This window comes from Marmota flaviventris, chromosome 3 (genome assembly GCF_047511675.1).
Source record: "Marmota flaviventris isolate mMarFla1 chromosome 3, mMarFla1.hap1, whole genome shotgun sequence".
Taxonomy (NCBI): Eukaryota; Metazoa; Chordata; class Mammalia; order Rodentia; family Sciuridae; genus Marmota; species Marmota flaviventris.
In genome coordinates this window covers 50,570,850-50,598,765 of record NC_092500.1, presented here as the reverse complement: position 1 = coordinate 50,598,765, position 27,916 = coordinate 50,570,850, and the positions used below count along the sequence as shown (strand labels likewise).

At 36.3% G+C, this 27,916-nt stretch overlaps 1 protein-coding gene and 1 long non-coding RNA gene across 4 annotated transcripts in view; one reads left to right on the top strand and one right to left on the bottom strand.

Annotated features, from left to right (window-relative positions):
• Grip1 (glutamate receptor interacting protein 1) overlaps window positions 1-27,916 on the bottom strand; it is a 630,091-nt gene that overhangs the window by 364,533 nt on the left and 237,642 nt on the right. The window lies entirely within an intron of this gene.
• LOC139705183 (uncharacterized) lies at window positions 500-17,925 on the top strand. Of its 3 annotated transcripts, none has more exons than XR_011707060.1 (7): window positions 500-589; window positions 1,019-1,132; window positions 10,292-10,381; window positions 11,182-11,287; window positions 13,984-14,063; window positions 14,958-15,025; window positions 15,204-15,303. It is a non-coding gene; the product is annotated as an uncharacterized lncRNA (long non-coding RNA). The 3 variants fall into 3 exon arrangements; XR_011707059.1 differs by having other exon boundaries at window positions 11,174-11,287; XR_011707061.1 differs by lacking the exons at window positions 13,984-14,063; window positions 14,958-15,025; window positions 15,204-15,303 and adding an exon at window positions 15,789-17,925 and having other exon boundaries at window positions 11,174-11,287.

The window sequence follows — 27,916 nt, the reverse complement described above, 5'->3', positions numbered from 1 at the left end:
CAGAACAGAAATTTGCTGGACCTAGTTTTCAGGACAACTCTGGGAACTTTTAAATATTTTTTTTTTTCCCTGCTAAAGTGACTTTGAATTGAGTTTCTGTAACTTTTCCCTTAAAAAAATCTGAACAAGGCAGGGATCATTCTGTCGGAATTTTATTTCTTTTGATTTACTCTGTAGTTGAACAATAACATTTAATATGAAGGCAGGTAGCTTTAAGATGACCTGATGATTCTGGCTGCCTAGTGTTCACCATCTGGTGTAACCCTGTCCTCTTGAGTATAGGCTGAACCCTGTGACACTCTTCTATTGAATGGAAGCCAAGAATGATGGGCTGTCACTTCCAAGATTAAGTTTCAGAGAAGCTATGGCTTTTGCTGACATGCCCTTTCTTGCCCTCTCTTGGCTCTCCTGCTCTGAGGAAGGCCTCCTGCCACATATGAATGCCCAAAGGAGAAAACCTTGTGAGGAAAAAAACCAAAAACAAAACCCAAAGCTAAGGCCTCTAACCAACAGCCAGCAAGGACCTGAGGCCTGCCTGCAGTCACGGAACTGAGCCTGGATGGGAATCATAACCTAGTCCAGCCCACAGGTAACTATAACTCCAGCCTAGACCTTGATCACAACTTCCCGAGAGCCCAGAAGCCCAGGGACCTAGCTAAGCTGATCTCCAGACTGTAAAATGTGATTGTTATTTTAAGCTGCTAAGTTTTGGGCTGATTTGTCATGTAGCAATATATAACTAATAGAATGGAATTAACCCGAGTAGATTAACAATAAAATATTCATTCTTTTCCTCTCTATTATATTTCCCAAGACAACTCTCAATTATTTCATTTATAGGACTTACAAATGCAGTTTTAATATATTGAAGTTAATAACATAATTATATTGATATGAGAGAACTATATTGATAGTAATGAATTATGTGGTTCTGATGAAATATGGCATTTGAATGGTAAGATTCTTTTTTTTTTAAAGAGAGAGAGAGAGAATTTTTAAATATTTATTTATTTTTTAGTTTTAGGCGGACACAACCTCTTTGTTTGTATGTGGTGCTGAGGATCGAACCTGGGCCGCACGCATGCCAGGCGAGCGCGCTACCGCTTGAGCCACATCCCCAGCCCAATGAATGGTAAGATTCTTTAAGAGAAATTCTGAGAGTTGAAATGCCAATCTAGTTTAGACTAGTCTATTTTACAAATACACACATTGAGCACCTGCTGTGTTCCACACATAGATAGATAAATAGTGCAATTGGCCTGTTGCAAAGAGTTCAAAGGAGAGGAGAGAAACAGGTAAGATTGAAACAGATTAATCAAGGGAAGAGTCACTCTTACTAGGAGTGTGACACTAGATAAGCCATTTAACTGTTCAGTGCTTTGGTTTCCTCATTTATAAAATGATGAATAACAATAATAACAGCTGATTAATCACCTTATAAGATTGTTAAAAGGACTAAAAAAGAATATATATATATATATATATATATATATATATATATACACACACACACACACTGTAAAATGTCAAAATGAAATAAATCATTAAAATTATAATGCTTATTATAAAAATATAATATATGGGCTTTACTGGAGAAATAGATAAGAATCATTCATAATTCATTTGTTGTTTATAGCATGTGAAAAAATTTCCATTGCCTATTTAAATATGTTCTTAAATTTGAAATTTGTACTCTAAAGGTACCTGGTTTGAACACTCCTTTAAATACCATGCAATCTGAATTGCTTCTCTAAATGTAAATGTCTCACACTTTCATCTTAATTTATTCTTTGTGAGAAGACACTTTATAGTAATTGTTTCAGGAAAACTGAGTAAAAAAATACATAGAACATGCAAATTCCAATCATTTTGGTCAATTCAAAACTTTTGTGAGCAAAAAATTTTCTGCCCTATGAAAAAAAGACAGAATTTTATTTGATATTACATTTAAACAGTGTTTAAAGTTACTATTTAGAATCAATTAAATGTTCTCATTGCTTCTATTACCTTCTCCACCAAGGTTTCTCTGATATTCCTTGCGAATCATTAAATCAACATTTTGAGGTCACTGGAAAACACTTTATTTTTTATATTTTCAATTTGCCACTGTACTTCAATTCATTATTCTAGTCCAAATAGCAGATCTGTTAATAAAAATGCACGGGCAAGAATAATTGATTTCATTTTAGGGAAAAGATATCAACAGTAAACTGCTTTGGACTGAGCAATCAATGGTTATTGAATTCTAGACTCCAGGCTAATATTTCCAGCTCTACAAGATCCTTGAGACTCCAGTTGCCCACTTTGCTTTTAATGAACAAGGTCAAAATCATGAAATGAAATACTATGACTCTAATAGCATACTTTATCTCAGAAAAATTTTAGCCTCTAGGCATCATAAACTGCCAAGTATCTTTCCAGTAAGCCTAAATGTTAATATACATATCAAAGTTGAAGATAAATATGTCCCTTGGAATCCAGTTGTACTCTAGTTGTCTACACTTTGGTAAAAATAAAATTAAAATAAACATTTATTAAGCTCTAACTATGGGCTCACCAAGGAGCAAAGGGACTCTAAAGTTGATGGAATAGGTAAAATATAATTGAAAAACTTAGAAAATACAGAGAGTGAGGAGTGAATTTTAGTTTGTACAAATTTTAACAGGATAATGCTTTTAACTAAAAAAGGGAAGGAAGGTAGAATGAACATGTTTGTGATAGGGGATAAAGGGCTTAGGTTCAGTTTCTAAGAAGTTGAAATCTGAGATGATGGAGCACCCAGATGACAGTTGGACATAAAGAACCTGAACTCATCTGTGGTAGCAAAACTATAAAGAGTATACAGAGTGGGAAGGCAAGGACTCAAACTCCAGGAAAGACAAAGAGCTAAATCAGGAGGAGGCACAGAAGGAGAAGGTCATCAGAAAAGTGGGGAAGAACCATGAAAGAGATGGACCACAGATGCAAAGACAGAGGGAAGACTCCAAGACCAAAGTAATGAGCAACTGCCAACTTGAACAGCAAGATCAACAAAGTGAAGGAAGTTTTAAAGAACTCCTGGTGATCTTTGCTTTAAAGTTTCACTGATAATCTTAGCTAGGTCATGTTCAGTGCAATGGCAGGAGTGGAATCCAGAAGGCCACGCAACATTATTCAATTATTCTAATATTAACTAGGCACCTTTGTTGTGCTTTGAGGATAGGAAAGTACCTATGAAATTTCTGGTAAAAGATATGTGGGAGACCAGAGAAGGTAGGGAAAGCAGAGTCAAGAGTACCTAGAAGTAGCCTTTATCTTTGGTTGAGAGAGTGTACAGGCATGAAGAAGGGAGGTGCGATTTGGGAACAACTGTTGAAGGAAAGGGCAAGAGAGCAACTGGAAATAAAGACAAGAGATTGATGACTGGTGTTAAGAGTCCAGCTAAGGCTGGAACTCATAAATCTGTAATGTGGCCAACCACCATGGTGGTGCAGGTTTTCCTTCCAGTAATGCCAGTAGCTTGAGAGCAGGAGTGAGGACCACAGATGGTCTGAAGCAGCTCAGGTTGAGTACTGGCAGAAGGACGAGGCTGAAGTGTCAAGCGGAGATGAATATTTGAGGGGCCTGTTGATTTACCAGGGAACCAGACACCTAATGGAAGAAGTCAACAACATTCTCACTGGTAGAGAGGACAGATAGGGCACTGAAGGACATATGAGTTTAACATATAGAATTGAAGGAGAGTGAGAGGGGGAAAATGGGACATAGGGAATATTGAAGGAGAAAAAGGATATAAAAATGAAGAATCTGATAAAAATTAAGAGGTATAAAATGTCTTAACAAAGTAAAGAACTTCAAAAAAAAAGTGATGCCCTTCACTATGAATTTTCTCTAGATAGTGTAAAATTTGTCTTTTGTTTTTAATAGGAAACAGATTCAAGTCACATCAGGTCATTTCTGAGATTCACTATTACATCTCAAACAAAGAGATCACTATCATGTTAATAAAGTCTTACAATTTCTGATTATTTGGGAAACTTTCAATCCGAAGAAGGAAAAACCAAAAAGCAAAGATCTTCCAAATGAAAATAATAAATAGCAAATTGTCTGACACAATTACAACATCACAAGTAAGACAGACACCTGGACAAAGCCAAGCTGATACTGGGTTAGGTAAATGACAGAACCTGACACCAATTTGCCACTGTACTTCAAGAACCAGAATAATATTCACTTGAAATATTTATACTTCATGTAAATATTTTTAGCTTTATTTTAGAAATATTTCCCATCAGTATCTCTGCAATGTGGGGATTTATTTTATTTGAAAGCAGGGTGAATATGATTCATATGTAACTTAGTAATACAGAAGGCAAAGAAAGGAAACTAGCTCCTATATCACTCTCAAATTCTCATGAACTCAAGAATTTACTGGGGACCCCTGGAAAACTCTGCTGTTACAATGTGTTTATACCCTCATTCACATTTTTTGCTCATGATGTATTGGTTTCATATATAGCTTTAATAATGTGAGTGAGAACTCTCACAGATAAAAAATGCATTCATAGTCAGATAGTCCAATGGCCAGATGTGGCACAGTGCTCCTGCTTTTGGTTCTATGTTGCTGAGGAATTAGGAACAAGCCTTAGTCAAGATCTCCACCCTAGACTGGATCCACTTGCTCACCTTGGTGATAATAAATCCAAGTGTCTTCTGGTCCAAACACATTGTGGATTATTAACAATCAGTTTCTAATTTCAGATTTGGTGAGGCATCAACAGAGTCACACCAGAAAGTAAGGCAAGTTGTCCTGTTCAAAGCACAATTGAATTCAAAATAATTGAATGAGCAGGACTAAGAAGGAAATTTATCTCATTACACAACAGTTAGTCCTAACAGTAGCTACATTTGCTGCTTTTTCTATTTTTAAAGGCAAGGAATTATATCCAAGCCAGCTTAGGCCAGTTTGTCCAGAGGGTAAAGGTTGGGATCTGGAGGGCACCCATGAGCAGCCACGAGGGGAGGGGTCACAGAGCGCAGTGTCTGGGGGCTCGCCACACTGCACACAGCCCTCAGCACAAAGTATGGGCTCAAATAATATTCACTAATAATACATAGCAGACTACAAAATTGTGTGACATTGGGAAAGTTAATTGGACTTTTTTGGCTCCAGCATATTTGGAAAACAAGGATAATAATATCTGTTTTGTAGAGTTATGTGCATTAAATAAAATAATGCATGAAAAGTGTTTCACCCAGGACCCAACACACACTAATCTCAGGAGACTAAGAATCAGGAACTTTCTAACAAAAGCTGGTTGAAAAAAGAAGACAGACCTAGAAAATCTTATGAAATATATGTTTCCTTTCTCCTCCTCCTTCTTCCTCTTTTGCCTTCATGCATTTTGTTTCCCTAACACTGTGATAAGAGCTGTTTTCTATGTTATATGGAGTAGTAGGAGAGGCCAAAGTCAGGTTTAGTTTGGATGTGGCGAACTGAATCTCTTGTGATCAGAGAGTTGTTTTCTAAACTTCCTAATCAACTGGATATGTGAAAATTAACTATGAAGTAATCAGATATGCTTCTGTGGGTAGAAGATGGGAACCAGTGTCCTTAATAGTTTGGCAAGCAAGAAACCTCTCCTGATGGGCCAGGCAATGCCCAGGTGCTGGAACATGAAGATGATAAAGTACCACTCTCAGGTGGCAAGCACATGTAAGTACTCACAAGACCAGGTGGTACATGGGCATGCCACTCACACATACTAGAGCCCAGGTTTAATCCTTACAAGAGTGAGCAGAGTGCCAGGGAGCTGCACCTGGTGGCAGGCAGTCTTTGAAGTCATGAGAAGGGTTTGAGGGATGATAAAATAAAAGCTACACCAACTTCACGGACTTACATACTTATGCCAGTCCTATTCTTAGTGGCTGGGGTTGTGGCTCAGTGGTAGAGTGCTCGCCTAGCACATGCAAGGTGCTAGTTTCGATCCTCAGCACCACATAAAAATAAATAAATAAATAAAATAAAGATATTGTGTCCAACTACAACTAAATTTTTTTTTTAAATCACTGAATGCTACTACGTTGTTATAGTTAATATGTAAAACTAAAGGAATGGACTATAAGGCTTCAACAGTTCTCAACTTTATGCCTAGCATCTTCCAAATGGTCCTGAAAATATCATTACACAAAAACTTTGTGATTTTTAAAAATGAAAGAGGCATTTATCCTGCAAATCATAAAACCTTGGTATTGATAGATAAAACCAGCCATAAAGAACAGATCCCAGATGCTGAGGATTCCCCAGTTCCACTTGATAATGAAAGGCCACTGTAAATCCATAAAGGGAAAAATTATAACCAACTAACTGCTATGCACCTGTACACCTGAAATATGACCATTATTATAGGCAGGGTGAAATGTACTGAATAAAGTATTTTCTAAATCAAATTTCATACCCATGTCTTCAAAATACTTGCAAAGATGGGGCTGAGGATGTAGCTTAGTGGGAGAGTACTAACCTACCACATACAAGGCCCTGGGCTCAACCCCATCAATGCAAAAATACTCATATACATACATACATACTTGCAAAGTTCATTTTTTTTCACGTGTAGGCAACAGTTTATAAAAACAAGTGTTAACCATAACTGTGATCATTTGTAAAACTCTCCAGCGAAGCTATTTGTTAACCTACATTCAGTTTTTAGAATCAGCAAGGATGCCACTGTTGGCTTCACATTCTATATTGGCTACATTTGACATGTGCCTGGTTTTATTTCAAAATTGGGGCTTCACAAATCAAATGTTATTTTGTACACCTGAAAATTCATGAACCACATATTGCTGCAAGCAGAAGTACAACATGAAAACAGAAGACCAGCTCAGCAGTAATCAGAGGCACCTGTTTCACAAAATGCTTGCCACTGTACTGAAATTAATCATAAATTTAAAAGTATGTTGCTTAACCCCTCTCATGAAAAGCAACTCAGACAATCATCAGAAAATAGAAAGACTTTTTTATATTACCCTGGATTTATTTCTAAAAATAAAAGATTAATTCGCTTAATCATATTTAATAAACAGTAATGGATCTAGAAAATAGCAATATTCCAATAAGCAAATTAAGATTCCCTGGTCATCTATTGTTAATAAGATAGCAACAGTAACATAGGGTCCAATTTTCCATAAAGCAACAGAGGATAGCTATGATGTGGACTGTAACTAGAAAGAGCCTGCATGAATTTCCTGGCTCTCTGGAAACTGTTTTGGACACATACTGTTTCCTATAACATGCATAAGCCATTAAAAACCTCTACAATGTGGTAAGTTTCAAAGACTAGGGAGAAGAGTGATGTATTTTTGTCCTACTGAAAACAAATGATGAACTGTAAAATGATCATACATTTTTGTATACTCTGATTACATGGCAAGTGCCCCTTTAGATTAAGAATTGTGCTCAATGATGATTAGAACCCCAATACAAAGATTACTACACATTTACTGACACGATTCTAAAAGCATAACAAACCATTTTATCATTCCTCCCAAAATGCTATCCCCACTTTAGTTACTCCTAACTTGGCAAGATCAGACTTAAAGACGTCTATATACAGCAACACTAACTTTTTGAACAAAATAAAGTCTTTCTCCAGTAACTGTGTCCCAGTTAGCCAGAGCCACATTTTACCTGTTAATGAAATATTACATAGGTATGATCAGGCCTGCTTTAAATCTGTTTTTTTTTCCATCTCCTTTTTCTATTCTTGCTACCTCATTCCTAGGAAGAAATGCAAATTCTGAATTTCAAACAATTGCAATTACAAATGAACATTAAGAGAAGCAATGCGTTCGGAAGATGTCAAGGAAAATGCTGTATTGGGATTGATACATACAACACTTTAAACTTCTGGGTTTTTTTTTATGTCCCTGCCTCCTCCTATCTAGTTCTTCATACAGTGGCTCCATCTCTTCAAATGGGCCAGCCCAACCTCTTATTCTTAGAGAGGGCACCTTAACTAACATACCACTCGACTACCTCCCGCACTCTGTCCCAAAGCTTCCATCTCATTTTCTTCATTGCACTTTCAGTCAGCTTTTGTTTTCTACTTCCCTGTTAGCTTGCTCCTTCTCCTAGGGCAAGGGTTTTCTCTGGTCTTTGCACGTCTGTATCTCTAGCACCCAGGGAGGTGTTTCCCAGGCATCATCAGGTACACGTTGATCGTCTAAAGTGCTTGATATCCAAAGTGTTCCAGGTTTTGTTTTAACTTTGGAATATTCACATATACATGATGAGATACCTTGGAGAAGAGACTCAAGTATAAACTCTAAATTTATGCTTCATATTTACAAATAGGCTAAAGGTAATTTTATACAATGATTTTACTGTGTGTGAGCTTTGTGACATATCACATGGGGTCTGGCATGGAATTTTCCTCTGGTGGTATCATACTGGCACTCACAAACTTTCAGATTTCAAAGCATTTTAGGTTATAAATGTTCAATTTGCATTTGCTAAGTGAATAAAAGTGTTAGAATGTTAACCATAAATTTAATCTTCCTATTTTTTATAGAGTAAGGAAATAAAGAAGAAAGTTCAAAAACTATACTCTATCTTATTTAAAATGTTATTAATTATGAGTAACTTATATATCTTATAATATTTTAGAGTCAGTTCTAACAATTTCTAGTACAGAGATCTTCAAAGGTTTGGCATGTCAACTGAAATTCAACTGAATTTTACATATCTATAGACCTAATTGCTGATATTTAGTTTAAATCCACAGATTCGAATAATTTAATTCTATACCTGAATGTTTAAGAGAAACTTCTGGACCATAAGATTATGAAATAGTTGAGACATCAGAATAGAATGCTAACACTTCAAATTAAAAAGGCAGATAATCGATTGCTTTCTATATTTAAAAATAGCACTGGGAATGTTTCCCTCTGGCATTTGGCTGAATTATCTGGTGAGAGGTGCATGGGGAAATTGTGTGGTCCCCTCTACAACAAGATTCAACTCTGAACAGAAACTGGGAGCAAGAAATGTTAAATGCACGTAGGTAATGCTAAGGGCAACATCTTTTGCCCAAGTGTGCCCACTTGCTACCTCCTTCCTCCAGCTGTGTGGGCCATGTGCTTCACAGGGAGATGCAGGCTACTGCCTGTGTCATTGGGTGTTACCTCTTTCTTGGGTCTTTAGTGTCTTACACTGCTAAATAGCACTCTCATTTTACACCCGAGACACAAAAGCAGAGGGACTCAGGTGATACATCCAAGGTCACGTAGTTTCCTAGTTTCAGTAAGAGAATTAATTGTTAGAGGGTAGAAATTCTAATGGAATAAAATCTATGTTTCATCTTTGACACTTATTTCTATCCAATGAAAATAACCAAATAGTCATATTTCTCCAATTAAAAGATTACAAACACTACCAGCTTAGGATCTGAGTTTCCATCCTCGTTCTGCTCCTTTTCTCACTATAGAATCTTTAATTTGGGCAGCTCTGGAAAGCCCATGACCCAAAAGAAGGGACCACACATGCACAAGAGCCCTCTGATCTTTCCCTTCCACCTCTTCAGGCTGGTTTGACTCCCTCCCGCCTCCAGAGTGGTTTCTCCTCAGGCAGAGGGCATCAGAGTGAATTTGCAGATTCCTTAGGAGCTTTCTGACAGACCCAGCTTGGTTTATATGTCCATTACTAGACCCATTGCCCTGGGCTAAGAAATGGTATACAATAATGATGATGGTTTTGATCAATCAATAATGACAGAATTGGAGTAGAAACAGAATATTTCAATATGGAGACAGCTCTTCCCAGGGCGGGGAGTGGAGGGGAGTGGGGCCGAGTTTCCGGGAAGACAAATGGATGTTCACTTCATCATGAAAACAGAAAGTACTAAAATGTATTTTTCATTAAATAAGTGGAAGTTTTGGTGATCTTTTAGAAATACACAAAAAAGAAATGAAAAAAATGCCTACATGGATGTGGGCCCAATACAGAGATCTTCTGGATTTGTATAGTTAAGACAAAAATAGCACTGAAGGAATTACTCACCTCCACATGCCATATGTTATATCCGTGAGAAAATAATATGAGTAGAGAGAAGACATGAAGTCTTAGTGCATTTTCAATTCAAAATAGTGTATATTTATTTGGATCAAGATATAGATTTTGAACATGCAGTGTATTTGTTAGAGTATGCCAGAAACTTAACATATAATTTAACATACAGTTCAGAACTTACTTAAAAGAAGCACAGATTCAGTGTCTTGTTCTGCCTTGAAGTTAATGTGTTTACCCTTCAAGTTTTTAACAAGTGCTGGATGACCACATAGCTGAGATACTGGGGAAGGATTTCCTACACGGGATGGCAGATCTTGCTAACTCAACTCCAAGGTGAGTCCCAATTCTAATAGTCTCAAATAGAATTGATATCTTAAATCCCCTGAAGAGATATTTATTGAGAAAAGTAGACATATTTTTAAACCACAGTGCAAATAAGAGAAGCAGAAAATACTGTTGTCTGATCTTTGAGTCATCAGCAATCACTGTTATTAATATCACCCATAAATGAGACATTGCGTTAGTTTGACTTACAAGATAGAGTAAGGAGTTAGGTTTTTTTTTCCCCAAGACTTTAGTATAAGATGATCAAATGTTCAAAACAGTAAAACCACTTATCAAGGAAATCAGCCATTGTAATTCATATGAAGATGTATCTTGGGCCTGAAGTATCATCAGAAGGATCAGATCTTAAGAGAGCTAAACACGCATATGAGATAATGACTAGAGCATGGACCAGACCCAATAAAGGAATCTGGCTTTTAGTGATCAGTGGGACTTGCACATGCCATTTGAATTGTTGAATATCTTAAACAACAACAAAAAAATACTAAGAAATACTCAGGTGGAACAAAGTAAATTCTAAGGTCCTTTTCAACTTTACTATTCCTTTAAATTATTCCACATAGAATAAAAATTAAGTTTGGGATAATAGAGTTGATGATACAAAGTACCCAACATACTAGCTAGCCAGTCTCTTAACAACAACAACAACAACAACAAAAATGTACTGTAAATAGAAAGCAATTCTTAGGAAAGAAAAATAAACATAATAGTCATAAAATAAGAAATTTTTGCTGTTTCCTTATATTGATGCTGCTTCTAATTCTTGTGTGTTTTCTTGAGTCAAACAGCCGAGGCTTGAATCACCCAGGATCTCACATCTAAGACCTGTCAGTTCAATGATCACTGTTTTCAACACAGAAATGAATGGCTGCTATGCTGCTAAGCACTGGAGAAGTAAGGATAGCCTATGAAATGTGCTTGCTTCTCTTCTTCCCCCTCCCCTCTCCTCTCTCCCTTTATACCCCAAAGGCTGAGGAAGGCAACCGCCGCTTTGATTATATGTCAGCTCTTGCACATACTATAGCAAGGATCAACCATCTTTCCAAAGTATGTAAAAATTCTCACTCAGTCCTATTGGTACATCTATTAAGAGACAAATGCCGTTCACTAGATGCAGAGAGGGTATATAAATTCTTTGAATTTATAAAGAAAAAATTTTAATGTTAAAATTTAGTCAAAGGATCTAGTAAGAAAAAATTAATTGTTTAATCACCCACACCAGTGCCTAAAAAAATCCTCACACTACAAACACCCACTGCTAATTTTTTTTTGCTAAGAAGAATAATGCACAATATTTTCCAATTAAAGAAAAAAAAGTGAATCATTCCTCTTATAACATAATCTGAACATGTAAAGTACTTTAAAGCCTGAATTATCCAAATAAGGATTTTAAATGCATACATTGCCTAATAAAATAACTTAGCCAAGAATGTTTTTATACACACACATATTACAATTATTGGTCAATACTACTGAAATAGTCAAACAAAAACAAATCAACAAATGAAATAATTTGTAAAAACAAATGACCTTTCTCCAAAAGATCTACACCAAGTCATGGTCATTTGTTTTTACCTTACACCATAGTCATGTTCCTCCCTCTCTCTAGTTTCCCTGTAGGGACCTCAGAAGGAAATCAAAGGGTCACTAACAGCTATCTTCAGCAACTTTTCTGCACAGCTTTTCTCCTGCAAAGATGAGTCAGGATGAAATCTGGAAGAGCAGTTACCAGGCAGGAAGTCCATGCTTAATCCAATACCATTGCACACATGCAAAAGGTGCTAGGGTCTTACGAAAGGGATAAATAAATTTCTCCTTTTCAAGTAGTCAGTGTCAGGTTAGAATTTTTATCAGGGATAAGAACAGTCCTAAGTACATTATCTGTTTTATAACTTGAATATTATTCAATGTGGCTAAATAAAAATATATAAACAATATAGTAATTTTATTTTCTTGTATGGTAGATTAAATAAAATCTGATCTGAAAGATCCTTTAAAGAAAAATTGCTATAACTTAGTACTTAGTGGCAAACAAATAAAATCACCAAACATAATATAATTGAATTTTAGGGTTCTTTTTTTAGCTTTTTTGTCACATTCAGGATCATGGCAGTTCTGTAATCAATGCAAATTTCTTTTAAGGAATAATGCCAAATGAATCATCTATGTGAGAACCTCAAAGAGTAAATGGTACTCCTTGGTCGATACAATTAAGTACAAGAGGTGGTCTATGATTTACCAATATATTCAGAGCTCTGCAGTTTTATGAAAATTCTTCAAAGCTTCTTCATACCCAATGATAGATTATAATCTTAAAGTGACAAGAATCCCCACCCTAACAATCCCTGCCAGAAAGTCAATTCCCTGAAGATATTCAGGTAAATTAAAAAAAAAAAATCCCAGTTAAAATCCTTTAGTTGATACCTTTATGCCAAGCTGGGCACAGTGGCATGTGCCTCAAGTCCCAGCTACTCTGGAGGCTGAGAAAGGTGTATGGAGAGTTCAAGGCCAACCTGGACAACAAAACCAGACCCTATCTAAAAAAAAAAAAGAAAAGAAAAGAAAAAGAAAGAATGATAAAACTTTAACTGCATTGTGTTAGAAATCATGTAAAATTTAAAATTATATAGTTCTACACCTAGAAAATCTTTAGAAATAAAACCATCTTGTGTCACATTTTAGGAAACTAAATCCCAGAAATGTTTGATGATTTGCCCAAGGCACCTGTCTAGCTTATTTAAACTCCTGAATTATGAAAGGACAGATGAGTGACAAGAGCAGTTCTTTTAAAGAATCAAATATATTCATCTTCATGTACATGAATACATCAATTCTAAATCAAAACACACTATGGAAGAGACATTATTTAGGATAAAGTTGAATATCAGTAACCACTTGAAACTGTACAAAAGAGGGGGCAGACTTATTGGGGAATTTTCTGGGGAGTTCTTTCTAGCTCAGTCTTTCATTATATATACAAAGTTTCTCTGGTAATCTGAACCAATAGAAAAATTGACAAGACAGAGAGCTAAGTTTCAAGAAACAAACAGTACAGGGAGAAAATAAGAATGCCACCTCTAGTTTATCAATGGCGCTAATAATGAAGATGTGAATGTCACCAGGAAAGTCCACCACATTCTGTGCTTTGATGTGAACAGTTTTTAAGTCATGAAAGAAAAAGCACACAGGGCATAAACTTTCAAATTATGCCTAAGACTAATTAAAACAGATACACAGTAGATATCATTGGATTCAATCATAGTGCCCATTTGAGAGGGCTGGCTGTAAGCATTAGTCTCGCCCTTTAATACATTTCTACAGCTGTTAAACATAAGTGGATGTCTCCCATACGCAATTCAGAGAGGCCCTGAAACTGAAGCCAAAAGATGCACTGAGAGGCCATCATGCCATATGACACATCTTTAAAAGCTCTGGCTGTTTGACATCTGACGAAATGCCAAATCCCTAGTGCACAAGTCTACTGTGACACATTCTGCTTACTATGTAGCAGATTGGAGTTGGACACTCAATATGTATCTAACTCCACAAAGTTATAGACTGTCTAATGGGTGCTTTCTGATAAATCACAGGTAAAAGACATCAGTTTCATATCCAAAGCAAATGACTTGATGATTAACATCTTATCCTTAGCCTGACCTTGACAAACCAGGTAAGATATGATTACTGTACTTGAAGTATAAAGACTATGACTATGATATCATTCTCTTAACTGTTTTAAAGACATTTCTTGGATACCTCCATAATATTTTTCCTTGTAGGTATCTGTTGTAAACTTAGAGTTTTTCTGTTGTTTTTTTATAATCCTTTACAAACTATCTGCAGGTATCTAAGGGATTTTGTTTGAATCTACTTGTACAAACATATGTCATTTTAGAAATCTGAGGCATGAATTTGACTTAGTATATATTGATTGCAAGAAATTTGTACAATGAATGCCAATATAATTAAAAGTACTTAAGCTTCTTTTTTTTTCAATTTCTGAATTTTCAAAATTACTCATGCAAGCTGACAGTATTTTTGATATGATACAAATCTTAAATTCTAGAATACATTAGGAAAACTAAATTTAGAAAAAGTAGACTCACTACATTAGAACAGATCATTCACATACACGCTTTATGAGAGAAGTATCTTTAAAACTCAGATTACAAAATCATAGCCGTATTTTTTAAGAAAATATCAAATAATGACAATTTTGCATTGTTATTGCCAACATGTGAGTTTTCAACCCTCGGCCTTTATCAATCCCAGCAGAATTTCTGACATATAGAATTAATTCACATGGCTTTCAATGCCATAGAAATTAGGATCTAAATTATTTATTAGTCAATGCTCAGGGGTTGTGAATGGGATACATTCATGTTAGAGATCAAAAGGCCAGAAAAAAGTAGGACTGGAATGCAAATTTTACAAAGATTCCTATTCAACAAGGTCAGAAATAATTTCTAATTTTTAAAATGTAGATTATATATAGCTGTCATCTACCTCTTTCTCATTTGGGCACATAAACTCAGTGATCTCTGCTTTTTCTTTGCACCCTGAGGCATTCCTGGGCATTTTAAATCTATCGGGACCCATCCACAGCTCACCAGGAACTTAGAGCACTGACAGGTACAAGAAAAATCCTAGTTCTCTGCTATTTATTAGCTAATTTACGAATGTCTCAACATGAATATGTTATTTTATGGTTATTGCTGCTTATAGCTGACAGCACATAAGAATTCCCTTAATTTAACAAAATTATGAACAAACATCACAGAAAAGCATTTGAACTCCCTTGTACAAACAGCATTTCAGATTACAGAAAACTGTCTAGAAGTCTTAATTGGAAGTGTTCATCATCAGCACCAACTTGAACATGAACAATTCATTCTCCCATGAGAAGCCTTCTCAATTTTAAAAGGTAAAAAACAACAACAACAAACATACAGCATTATTGAAAAACAAGTACAGCAGAACATATTTTGACCAATTACTACAATAGCTTGCAAGATACTTTTTTGAATGGCTTATTAAAATAACAATCAATTAATTACATCTAAAATATTAACCATGTGTCTAGACCTATGGCTGGTTATACTGTCTAGATCCTATCTGATAACTATTCTTGCAACAAATCAAGTAAAATGTAGCACTTCAGTACTTACAGACTGCTCCCAGAGAACACCATCTGGGGAACCTTTTTCATTTGAGATTAAAGCTGCACACAAGGTTTATTGTTAGTCCCAGCAAGCAAGAAGGAACAGAGGAACAGGAGAGGAGGGTGGAGGGAAGTGCTTACTTCGAAAATGCTCCGAAGCGTAATAATAGACATCCTCATAGCCCTCGTGGTAATCCTCTTCTGGTCGGTACTTTTTGCCCTTTCTTCTCCTAGATCTTCGGATCTGCTTGACAAAACCCAGAAAGCGGTCCATCTCTTGCTCACTGTGCAACCCTGCTCAGCCAGCACCAGAGTGCAGAGACAACCCAGCTGCTTGGGAAGCCGGTGGAGCATGAATGACCAACACACCAAGCCTGGGGACTGGATGCACTGCCTTGTATCTGCCTCTATGCTATCATCACAGCAGAGATTTTAGCCATGGAAGAGATTAAAAATAAGAGTGCTATGGAGTTTACCTTGACAAGATTTCTCATTTAGTTCAATAAACTGTCAGATCTGCAATTTGAAAAAGAGGAAAGGGAGAGAAAGTGAAATGACAATGAAAGACTAGGAGGGAAAAAAAAACAAAACAGCAAAGCTTTAGACTTCAAATAGTTTCAAAACAAAAGTTCAGGAGATTTGGCTGAGGCAAGAGGAGTCCCAGCACTAGAATGTCACTATCCAACCTCTCCACCACCAGGGGCGGGGGTGTGTAGGAGAAGAGGGGCGGGGAAACATAGTCAATGGACTGAACCAAAGGGAGAGAGAAACTGACTTTTTCCTACCTGCTAATTCCACCACCTGATTTTAGCTCCCCTTCTCTCAAAGCACGGCACATGCTTGGGAAACTTCTTGGAAAGCTATTGTTTTGCAACGGGCGGACTGAATAACTTTGGGCTCTCTCACATATCACATTAATGAGCAGCAAAGTGGTTTCATCCATATGCACAGCCCTCTTGCTGACAAGAGTGTGCTGTATGTGTTAATTGGAGCAGCAGGGAGAAGGCTCAGCAGCTGCTTTCAAATGACACGTTTACCCACTGGGCATTAATGTATTCCAATCGCTGTTTGATCTAAATATTAAAATGCACTTCACAGAGAAGCTTCTCATAGGCTTAGTAACAGAATACCATAATCAGCAAATAAAGGAAACTGCATGGTTTCAGGGAAAGGAAATACAAATAATCCAACTCTGCTAGCATGGAACTCAAATATAAATCTAGCTGAGTTATTACACTTTTAAAAAACGTGAAAACAAATGGGTTAAAGAGCCTATAAAACATAATTCTTCCTGGTGAAGATGGCAAAGGGAGAAAAGTTGCAAAATATGCTCACACCCTATTCATCCTTTTATCTTTGAAAGTCACATTTTTCCCCCCTAAATTAAGTAGGACCATCAGAAACACTTCAGACTAGATGAGGGAAGTACTCTAAAGTCTAGACAGGTCAGTGTTAATCATGGATAATCTTTTTTCTCTGTAGCTTCTTTCTTCTTCAGGTTTTTTTTCAGCGGAATTTTTTCACACCAGGAAAAAGTTGATTTGTTTACAGTATAATTAATCAAACATGACAGCATATTACCAAGTAAACTAATGATATTCTGCAGGACCATGTTCCCCAAAATGTAATTTTAAAAAATGCTTCTTATTGTATACAAGTCATTCAATATCCATGTAATATCAAGATTGTAGGACCATCCCAAAGGTAACTGATTACATGTGGCAACCTGTTGTTACATTAACAAGCAATTTGTCTCTCTTCTAGATTTAGACTCTTCTCTCTGTTTTTGGATATAAACTGCTAATGACAAAGCAGGGAGACATTATTTAGAGAAGCAAACATTCATTAGCCAAGAACATTTCAGCTTTGGAATGTGTAAACTTATTTTCAATAGTTCCATGATTTTCTGCTATCCCTAGAGATTTCTGATTTTTTTTATGCCTTAGAAGGAAATTTGTGAAGAGAAACACAAACTTCATGATACTGACAAAAAGATGCTATAAAATGTTTTATGGACAAAAAAAGTCACTTGTCTTTAGATTCCAAATCCTTCCTTTATTATTCTGACTCTCTCAAACAAAATAAACTAGGACAATTAAAAACTAATGAAAGAAAAATGTGAAGATCTGGAGTCTGGATCTTGAATAAATCACTAGATAAATGATGATAATAATAACATAAAATCTTTTAACTTAATCCATCAGTATGTATGATGAGGTAAGCATCATTATATCTCTATGGATGAGGAAAAAACAACATATAATGCACTACTCTTCAACAGAGAAAAGATAAGTTTTACATAGAAGAACTTAAAACTTTCCACAAGAGTTTACAGATTTCTTAAATAATGGTAAGCAACCATTTTTGCACAAGAACCAATGCAGATAGTCAAATTATATATATGCATATGGGTTTATTTTCAGAAATAAACAAATTGTGCTTCTGAGCCTATTATTTGCTTATTTTTGAAGGGTTTTATTTGGGGGGTTAATATTTCAATATATACTTGAAATGATACCATTTTTAAACAAATGTGGTTATGGTGCTGACAAGGAGTGTAGAGGTTAGCTTTATACGTGGAGGGGTACAGTAGAGACTTTAAACGCTTTATTAAAGCAATCATATGCTTGGGAAGCTGGAATAGGGTGGCTGTTGTTTACAGGAGGCCTCCCTGGGTCATAAACAATGGAAGGATGTGGTAGGGAACAAGATGGGGTAGGGAGAGGGGAGCATGTGTGTATATGTCACAATCTAAAAAGCATCCTTTGGCTGAAGGATGGTGGAAATGGACAAAATCCTTTTAATCAGTCTTCTTGGGTACATATCTGTGAATTTTTCCCACCTCCTATTCTAAATATTTCACATTTAGCAATGGAAGACCAACCTAAATTCTATATGGCCTTGCTGTTGTGCATTGGTTGGCTAATATCTCACCATAAAGTCAAATTAGCAGAGCACAGTTCAAGTCCTTTCAATAAGGTATACTTTCTTTCTGCAGAATCACCCCTGCCCCCTAAAGCATAAGCACTGGTAACTGGTGTTTTTGTTTTTATTTTTTATTTTTTAATTAATTATCACACTCTATAGCCTAAACAGATGGATAGTTTAGAGGTTGCAAATGGCACTTCACAAAACAAATATCTCCCTCAAATATGTATTGTTTGGCTCACACAGTGTTTGGAGCTCTGTTGGTATTTGTGTTTTAAAAACTGAGCTAACATCTAAAAGTCAGAAGATTTCACAAATAAATCAGACATTTTTTTTTTCTTCTTAAAATATCAAGCCCTGGGCCCATTTCCACAAGGCAAATGTAGATCAGAGCTGAGTGGTGGATGCCACCCATAAAAAAACACCTGCTTTCCATGGGACCATAGTAGCCTCCTCTGGGCCCAGTTCTCTCATTAAGTGACCTCCTGGCCCCTGCTAACATTTATGCTTGTGGACCATGGTTGAAGTGCTATTCTAACCAGCCAGCCCCAAACACTAATTAGAAATGCTAATGCCCCTATATTGTCATGCAAAGAAAGCTAGTTATTCTTACAGATTCCTTGTAATGGAGCTCAATGTTCACTGAACTACAATATTTCTTAGAAAAATATGTTCACACAAGAAAATAAAGCAAGTCAAAATATTCAACAAAATGTACTTCAACCAAAAATTGAAAATATATATTAATATATAACACTACTAATATATATATATATATACATATATATATTAGTAGTGTGACAAATATGTATATTAGTAGACACACACACACACACAAAGCCTAATTATTTTCCTTCTGGGAAATAGGCAGTTGCCTATACAACATCTGCTTCCATACTCAACTGAATTAGATTCTCTATCCCCTTTTAGGAAAAGAATGGACCAACTACTGAGATTAAATCTCTAATTCACTTCCTCTTCTAAGTTACTGATTAAGGGAGCCCTTCTGTGCATATTCACATTGAGTAATGGTTACAAGTATTTTCTGAATCATAAAGTCTACTAGTGAAATCTTTAAGACATTAAATAATCAGACCTTTTTAGATGCCAGCGTATCTGCCTGTGAAACCAAGAACTGTGGCAGCCTTCCTGTGGCCCCAGGGGACATGCCAGGACACAGTGAGGACTGCAGAATGGGAAGGGGAAAGCACGCTGGCCCTTGGCAATGATGGTTTTCTTATCCCTGTCAGATGCAGCACCACTATGTTGCAGCAAATAATCTGTAATACCCTTCTTTGCTAAACAAAATCCATAGATAATGTAGCTCATGCATATGTAATGTAAGCACAAAAGTATCTTAACAATAACATAATACATATCTAAATAAGTGCATCTAGAACAGAAGATGCAGTTAGATCTTGGCAACCATTTCCAATGGATAATTTTGAATTTAAGAGGTGATTAGAAGCTATTTCATACAAAGGACAGAAAATAAAAAGTAGAAAGGTGAACACCAGAATAGAAAAAGAATATGTTCCCCATATATTACAACTGAAAAATACCTTATGCCTCTAAACAAGTATTATGTGGATTCAAATACTTACAAATAGGTTCAATTACAGGAATATTTATTCATATAGGTAGTAGAGATTGTACAGTATGCAAGACTTTTTTTTTTCCAGTTTGTAGCATACTTTCTCTTATTTCAGGACTTGCTGCACCCCAAACTGCCACCCACCAAATTTTGGCAACCACCCCCTACCTCCTCAACCCACATTCAGTATTAGAACAAATCACCAAAACTAAGGGAAAAAAATACTCATTAGCTTTAGAAGCATTTTCCCTGAATAACTCTCAACTGGGTTTCTAATTTGAGTCTGTCCAATCACTAATTATTTGGGTGGTTTAATAAATAAAGCATAGAGACACCTGCCGACAAAGTTTATATACGTATGTGTGTGTGTGTGTGTGTGTGTGTGTGTGTGTGTTGGTCTACAAATTGAGTAGTAAAGTAAGCCAACTCATCCATCTGTGAAATATTTCAAGGTTGACCCTCCATTGATGACAAGATTTTGAGTTAAAAAGACAGTGGAGGACTGTGCTTAGGGTTTGATAATGTTTGCTTACTGAGCGTGAAATGAAATTTAACTGTGGCATGTCCACATTTGTAAATTTATTGTGGTTGTTTAGACTTCTTGCAAAATGAAATGTCAGGCAGTCATTCCGAGATTCCAAACATATTAGGCTTCAAAGTGTTCTGATAACAGAGGTTATTCTTTCAGCTCTCAAAGATAGTTTTTCTCTTTCTTCCACCACATAGAATTAATTAATATATTTGTTCAATAGCTAAGTGTGGAATGAGCACAGCAGAGTGAAAATAAAAGCTTAAAAATTATTTCCTAATTTGAATTGCTAAGTGTGCCATGTGAATACTGTAAGAGTTTGAAAAATGTTCATTGTGCCAGAGTTCACGTTTTTCCTGAAGGTGCAATATGTCTTAAGAGGAAAGATTTAGACTAGAAAGTCTCTTCTAGCTACAAGATGTTATTATTTTTATGCAGCTAGATACTTTCAAGTGATGAAAAATATAGTGCTTATTATGAATTTCTTTTAAGGTAACTGTGAAACTTTACAGGATTTATTTAAGCGCCACATGATGGTTAGGAAGAATAAATTACCAAATGGCTTCTAGTTCCTGGAAATTCTTTTCTCTCCCTCCCTCCCCCCCTCCAACCCTGTTCTCTCTCCTTCTTCCACCTTCCTTCTCTGTCCCCCACTTGTCCTTTCAGGCTACTTAGAGAACAAGAAAAAAAAAAAAAAAAACTATTTTAAAATGGCACTCATTTATTTATCTATTTAAGTTTGTTTCTTGGTTGGATTGGTGGTTGATTTACCGAAGCAACGAGTTTCAAAATGCTCAGGTTTTTTCATTGATTCATTTGGCTACAGAAACATTTTCTAGGTATTTAAAATATTTTCCTATGGTCTCAGTTTTATAAACTTTCATGACTAATATAACTTAAATTTCACTTTTCTTTCCTTTAAATGCTTTGACATGACTCACCTTCCCTACCTTCTTGGCCATTTTGTCTTATAGCTCTCTATCAGACCCCTCCTCCTAGCTGTTCTTTTCAGGCACACTTGTCTGGTTTGGTTTGGAATGTTTTAAATAGTGTTGAGGACTTTTACTTTATAGGAGCTCTTGATCCTCTGTGCTTTCCTTACCGACATTTTTGCTGATTCATTCATTGGTTTGTTTCTCCATTTTTCAGTCAAGGGTTCCTCATGCAATTATTTCAGGTCAGTATTGTCACACAGTGAGTGTGCAGCAGGAGGTGGAGGCACACTCTAAGCCATCACTCTCTTTGATAGCTGCAGGCCCAAGTGTAGAGAAGCCTTCAAAACCATTAACCTAAATGAGGCTTTGGAAGGTCTGTGGCTTTAAGGATTCACTTATTCACTCTATAAAATGGATTTAGTGCCTGTCACAGGCTAGATGCTTAATGCATGCCAGCTCTGACCCACCTTTAGAACTGGCCTTATTTCTTATCTTTGCTGGCTGATTTTGGTGTTTGACACACTTTTAAGGAAGGAAACTTGAAAGCCCTTGTATAATTTACATAGCATGTTTCCCATGAACCATGAATATTGTGTGCTCACCTCACACTCAGTCTGACTCATCCATTTGACAAATGCTCACTGTGTGTCTGTTCGCATTCTAAAGACAGAGAAGTGCACAGAAGGGCAAAGGCCCTTATTCCCACGAATAATCTAGATAAGGGGGAACAGAGAACATGCAGGTAAGTCCATCATCTGACAAAGTATTTTCCAGCAGAGAGAAGTGACAGGGTGGTAATGATGGAAAGTGACCATGGGGACTTTGTTACAACAGAGGGGATCTGGGAAGGACTTACAGGAAGACACAGTTTGAACAGAGGTAAACAAGACAAAGTGAACAATCATGCAAAGATCTGGGGGCAGTACCTGCAACACACAGAAGACAGGAAGGACAAAGAGCTTGGCATTGTGCCAGCGACAGGAAGAAGGCCACCATAGAGGGTAATATGAGAAGAAGCTAAAGAGCTGCAGGGAGCAGATCAGCTGGGGCTTTGCAGGCCCCTGAAAGGAACTGTTGAGTTTTATTCTACATTATTAGGAGCACACAGAACACATTGCAGAGTTTTAAGCAGGAACATGACATGGTCTGATTTACATTTAATATGGTCCTGGAAACTGAGCAAGAATAGTACTTTGGTTCTGAGTTAGAAAGAAATCAAGAATGACATGTGATGTTAGGTTTGAATAATTGGAAAGATAATGCTATTTATTAAAATGGGAATGATGACAGAGGTAACGGCTTGAGAGATGTGCTTTAAAATATTTTGTATATTATGCATTCATATTTTATATATAGTTACAAACTATGAATTCCATGTTAGCTGTGTGACTAAGAACATGTTATTTAACTTGGCTGTGTTGTTTCTTCAGCTACAAATGAGGATCACAATAGTACTAAGTTCACAGGATTGCTACGAGGATTAAGTAAGCACACAAAACTCTGGAAGACTAGACCATTTAGCAAGGAATATTTAAGTGACTGGTTGTTATAGATGATTATTACATGAAAAAGAGCCCTCTTTTTATTTTCACTTGTTTTAGTTAGCTTTTTCCTAGCTGTGACTGAAAGACTGGACAAGAAAAATTAGTGGAGAAAAAGTTTATTTTGTCTCATGATTTCAGAAGTCTCAGTCCATAGATGACCAACTCCATAGCTCAGAACCCAGGGTGAGGCAGAATATCATGGCAGAAGGGTGTGGTGGAAGAGAGCAGCTCAGGACATGACAGAGAGAAGTAGAGAGTTTCACTCACCTGGACAAAATATAAACCCCAAAGATATAGCCCCAATGACCTACTTCCTCCAGCCACATCCTACCTGCTATAGTTAATCCATTCAAGTGAATTAATCCATTGATAAATATCTCATACTGATCATTTCACTTCTGAAAATTCTTCATTATCTCACATATGAACTTTTGGGGGACACCTCATATCTAAGCAATAGCCACACATTTTCACTAACCCTATTATAGCTGCTCTTTACATATCTTTTTTTTTCTCTTTCTTTGTTACACAACTTTATTTTTTAAGTTATCTGTTTACTTAACTGTAAGTTCAATGCAAAACTTTCTTTCCTTTTTTCCCTGTCTCATGCTTAAGTCCAACAGAATAGTTTAAGCTTTATTCATTCAATAAAAATTTGACTCAATACTTACTATGTGACCAGCTGCACATATTACTAGAAATACCACGAAAAAACAAAAACCAGACATTGAACATGTTTTCATGAAGCTTATTTACTAGAGACAAGGGAATGACAGTTTATAGAAAAAGTAAATAAGGAAAATCAATCAGGTAGCCCTATATGGGACATTTATTTATATGCATCTAGTAAGTGTTTTATATGAATTTGTTTAAATAATGAAGTAATTACTATGCAATACCTCTTCTATTATTAACAAAGAACAAGTCTACTCTCATTATAAGCCACCCAATCAGGGGTTCTCACAGAAGGGAGTCATAAGAAAGGAATGTCAGCATCACTAAGGGAGATTTTTCCAAGTCACAATGACCCTCCAAAACCCAGCTCAGGTGCCCCTTCTTCCAGCAAGCCTTGCCTGAAGCTCACCTGCCCTGTCCCTTCCAAGAGGCCTGAGCATGGGATTTACAGCACTCTATGTTATTGTAACTAGTTATGATAGTAGTTCAGGTAACTTTGACAAATTAGTAAAAGTGGCTTAAAGAAGATGAGAGGTTTATTTATTTCTCATGTTAAGGTCTGACCTGGGGTTTGGAGGATCACTATGACTTGGAAAAATCTCCCTCAGTGATGCTGACACTCCTTTCTTATGACTCCCTTCTGTGAGAACCACTGATTGGGTGGCATATAATGAGAGTAGACTTGTTCTCTGTTAGAGAAAGAAGAGGTATTGTGTAGTAATAGTGGTTGGGGGTGGGAGGGACAGAGGAGGTGGCACTGCTATAGGAAGTCATCCAGGAACCTGAGTTCCTTCTGTCTCATATGTTATACCCTGGAAGTTTCTTATACTCATGACCATGACTCACCACTACTTAGGCAAGTTCCAACCCAAAGGAAGAGGACAGAGAGCAGTTAATATTTAAGAACAGAATAAGTAGGTTGCAACTTTCACTTCTCTTCAAATGCCACTGCCCCATGGCTATTCCACCTGAGGAAGAGAAGTGTGGCTTCTCTAGCTGGATGGCTGCATGTGTGTCTGGCTAAATTTGGGAGTTTCTATTAGCAAAGGATTGGTACACAGGTCAATCAGCTGTCTCTCCTCACAGGCTCTGCTGCAGGGCTACATTCTCTGCTATAATTGAGACCTTCTTGGACTTCCCTGGAATTGATCTCAAAGTTTGTTCAGCAAAGAGCCAGAGCTTTATCCACCCCTGTTTGTCTGACTAGCATAAAGCTTGGCCTCTGGTGGGCTCTCGGTTCCCATATATTCATTGTGGAAAGTGTTAAATAAATTTTATCTTCTTCTTACAGCAACCTATGAGAATCTTTCTTTATGAGTGCTGATATTTAAAACTTACCCAATAAAGACTTATAAATTACAGACTTGCTACTAGAAGCAAAACTTACAATAACCTCTCAAATCCCTTGTTCTTACAACAAACTATGCTGGGACATTTTAAGTAAATACCCAAACTTAAGACTGCCGTTTAAAAGGTAACCTCAAATCTTAGACGCTAGAATTTTCAGATGGCTAGCATACTTGTTTTTATCCTATACCATCGAAACTTTTCTAAATGACAACACATAAGAATTCCGCTATAAAGACTTAACTTACAGAATCTTGAAAATGTTTTAGATTAAACAAAAACTTTAATCTCAGCCACTTGGGATCATTAAATATAATCATATTGTTTGTCTTATAATTAGTAGGGTTTTCACTCTTTACATTTTTTAAAACTTATTTGTTTGTTTGTTTTGTTGTGCTGAGGATCGAACCCAGTGCTTCACACATGCTAGGCAAGTGCTCTACCACTGAGCCACAATCTCAGACCACGTTTTACATTTGTAACAGAGAACTAGGGGTTTGTTAACAATTTTTTCTATGTAAGATATGAATCCTTGAAATGAGATACAATTAAAGAAATATTAGCAAAAGATTGTTCTGAATAGACATTCTTTCCTCAGAAAAGAAACAGAATTTTACCCAAGAGTTTGAGAAATGTCAAGTTAAACAAAACTCAACATCAAAAAATGAATCTAGATACAGACCTTCTACACTTGATAAAAGTTAACTTCTAACTTGATAAAAGTTAACAGGATTATATACCTAAATATAAAATGCAAAATTATGAAACAGTTAAAAGATAATAAGAGAAAATCTAAATGACCTGGGACATGATGACAACTTTTAGATCGAACACCAAAAACTCCAACCATGAAAAAAGTAACTGATAAGTTGAATTTCATTAAAAATCTACTGAGCATAATGAAATGTCAAGAGATTGAAAAGACAAGCCCACACAGAGAGAAAACATTTTCAAGACATATTTGGTAAAGGACTATTATCCAAAATTTGCAAAGAATACTTTAAATTCAAGAATAAGAAAATGAACAACTTAATTAAAACAACAACAATAACAACAACAACAAAAACCAAATGAGCAAAGGTCTCAATAGACACTTCACCAAAGAAGACAAATATGGCAAATGAAAATATAAAAAGGTACTCCAAGTCATATGTCATTAGGGAAATGCCAATTAAACATCAATGAGATACTACTACAAATCATTAAAATGACCCAAATCAAGAACACTGACAAGGATGTGGAGCACCAGAAATACTGCTTTGTTGCCTTCAGAAAGACACAGTGATACAGCCACTTTGGAAGATTGTTTACTTCTATAAGAAACTGCCAAACATATTCTTATCATTTGATCCAGCAAGTATACTCCTTGGTATTATTCAAAGGAACTCAAAACTTATGTCCACACAAAAACCTGCACACAGGTGTTTAAACCAATTGTATTCATAATTGCCAAAACTTAGAAGCATCCAAGATACCCTTGAGAAGGTGAAGGATAAAGGAATTATGGCATATTCAGACATTGGAATATTATTCAGCACCAAGAAGAGATGAGCTATCAAGCCCTGGACAGACACAAAGGGAACGTACATGATACCCCACTGAGTGAAAGAAGCAAATCCGAAAGCTGCATGCCATATGATTTCCAATTATATAGCATTTGAGAAGAATAAAATCTAACAGAATTAGGGCTGGGGTTGTGGCTCAGCAGTAGAGCTCTCACCTAGCACGTGTGAGGCCCTGGGTTTGATCCTCAGCAACACATAAAAATAAATAAAATAAAGGTATTGTGTCCAACTAAAAAATAAGTATTAAAAAAAACCTAAAAGAATTAGTCATTGCCAAGGGTTGAGGATCAACGGGCAATACACAGAGGGCTTTTAAAAAATATTCTTTTTTTAATTTTTTATGTGGTGCTGAGGATGGAACCCAGTGGGCCTCACACTTCCAAGGCAAGCACTCTACCACCGAGCTTTGGCCCCAGCCCCGACACAGAAGGCTTTTAGGACAGTGGAATAATTTTGAATGATACTATAATTATTTTGAAAGATATTATACTATAAGTCATTATATATCTGTCAAAACCTAAAGAATGCACAACATCAAGAGTGAACCCGAAGGTAAACTATGGACTTCGGATGATAATCATGTACCACCGTAGGTCCATCAGTCATAACAAAGGTACCACTGTGGTGGGGAATGTTGATAGTAGGGGTGGGCTGTACACTTGTGTATATAGGAGGTATATAAGAACTCTGTGCTTTCTGATACATTTTTTCTATGAATATAAAGTTGTTATGAAATATAAAATTTAAAGAAGACAAATTCAAACTAATCTTTCCCTAGCATTTATATAAAGTTGGTGGAGACAAGTAAATTAAGCAAGAATGGTTATTTGAGATTGCTGTTTAAATTTACCACTAAGGTAATGAAAATGGAGAAAAGATTCTGCATCTCAGCAAAAAGTATAAAAAGCTATAGATGATTAAATGTCTTAATAACTGTCATAAACTTATAGATACCACGGGTAGTCCATTCAAAACACCAAGGCATATGTAACTGGGGGTTCTCCCTTGCCTTCTTGCTTTCTGGAATGAAAAATAAATATTTGGATTCTCTTTGTAATTTTGTAGCTTATGCTAAGAAAAAATTTAAATGTCAACCTGCAAAGAAAAACAAAAGTTATCCCTGTCATTACATTTTAGCCAAAATTATGTCTTAATTTTCAGTGGTGATAACTAGTCTCCCTAGAAAAATTCAGGCCATAGTAATTAGAAATCTCTTGCACATTCTTGCTCTTCTGGGTTTTGAAA